Source organism: Amphimedon queenslandica, unplaced genomic scaffold (genome assembly GCF_000090795.2).
Source record: "Amphimedon queenslandica unplaced genomic scaffold, v1.1 AMPQUscaffold_11346, whole genome shotgun sequence".
Lineage (NCBI taxonomy): Eukaryota > Metazoa > Porifera > Demospongiae > Haplosclerida > Niphatidae > Amphimedon > Amphimedon queenslandica.
This window is the reverse complement of record NW_003548411.1, coordinates 5,310-6,838: the sequence shown is the minus strand read 5'-3', so window position 1 is coordinate 6,838 and position 1,529 is coordinate 5,310. Positions and strand designations below refer to the sequence as shown.

The 1,529-nt window shown below is 33.7% G+C and overlaps 1 long non-coding RNA gene across 6 annotated transcripts in view; it reads left to right on the top strand.

The window, feature by feature from the left end:
- Positions 1-44: 44 nt before the first annotated feature.
- LOC109589413 (uncharacterized) overlaps positions 45-1,529 on the top strand; it is a 6,788-nt gene continuing 5,303 nt past the window's right edge. For 3 of the 6 annotated variants that reach the window (XR_002188687.1, XR_002188686.1, XR_002188688.1), the window contains exons 1-2: positions 46-174; positions 236-320. This is a non-coding gene — a long non-coding RNA (uncharacterized LOC109589413). Of the gene's footprint in view, positions 175-235; positions 321-1,529 lie in introns of all 6 variants that reach the window. The other 3 variants (XR_002188690.1, XR_002188685.1, XR_002188689.1) reach the window with 2 other exon arrangements.

The following is a 1,529-nucleotide window of genomic DNA, read 5'->3' as shown; positions in this document are numbered from 1 at the left end:
TGCCTCCTCCTTCCCTTCCCCCTCTCTCTTTCCCTCTCTCTCCATCCCTCTTTCTCTACCTCCCTCCCTCTCTTCTCTAGTCATCATCTTCTTGCCAACTCATTGACTCACATTGGAGCATTTGCTGAAGCTAAGCAAAATAAGAGAAAAGCATACAATATCTATAGGACTAAAGTATGCAGTAATGTTAATACCAGGCCATCTAGGTTTCTTAACTGTTTTCTCTCACAATTAGTTTGGCCCAGATCATGCACGTACTGTTCAGTCTTATAAAAAACGTGAGGTATATCACTGAAAAGCAAGTCTCTTATGACCAGACTGTAAGTGTAGTTGGCTAACTATTGCCAATGGTTAATTAAAGTTTTTTTACCAAAATTTTCTTGTTCATATGTTGTCTTCATAAATTATAAATAATTATTGTTTGGAGAAAGAAAAAATTAATAGCAATGCCAAGTGTAACTACTCGTAAACACCCAAATTCACACATAATGCGAATATCAGTAGCCTGAGCTAATTATTATAAACAATTGATCTTTGTATATAGTTATACATACTACTGTATCAGATATTACAGGTACCAATATTGCACACTCAAAAATTTATGTTAATGCCGTCACCATAGTATGAAATTAATGTGGTAGAAATTTAGGTTTCAAAATTTTGTGATCTAATTTTTACGTAGTAAAATTATTGAATATGGCATGTAATTTTATGTGTGATATAAATTAAAGGACAAAGCTGACTATGGCATGGTACAGCTTTCAGCTGTGCAATGCTTTTGCAGATACAAGTCAGCTTGATTTTATTGTATAATTGTTTTCCCTCCGCTCACGCCCTTAAGTGTACATGTCCTACATCTTTTACCTTGCATGTGTATGCTATGCACCCTAATGCTCAAAATAAATAAATGAATTAATCCAACAAGTCATACAAGGCTTGCCTAAGCTGTGACTTAATAATCACATGCATTCCATGGTGTCTACATGTACCCATTTAATATGCGTTTTAGTGAAACTTTGTTGAATCCATCATTTTCTAATAATTATAATTTTGATGAAATTTATCTCATTTAGCCTGAAATAAATTTTGCTGTTCATTCACACTATGACACTCAGTTTATGTTAGTGGCATGCACTTGCACTGACACTATATACAATACTTCTCACTTTATTCAACACTATTATGACAATATGTAGTGACACAGGCTTGAATTTGCAACTTGCATGAATAAATGGATCATTCTAGAGCCTTTTCTAATAGTAATCAATTTATTTGCTGTCACTACTCATACTGGTAAATCCTATCAGTATTACCCCATCTTTAATATTCTTGTACATGTACATAGTTAACTTTGAAATAGCCTACATGTCAGTCGATTTTAACTAAAATTTACATTTATTATTACCATACACATTATATCGCGACATATTTTGGTGGAAATGAGTTGTTCTGAGTCTACTCTGATTTGAACATGTACACTTATGCTCCTCCCTTATCTACTGTAGGTTGCCTAAATTTCCTTGCCAGTT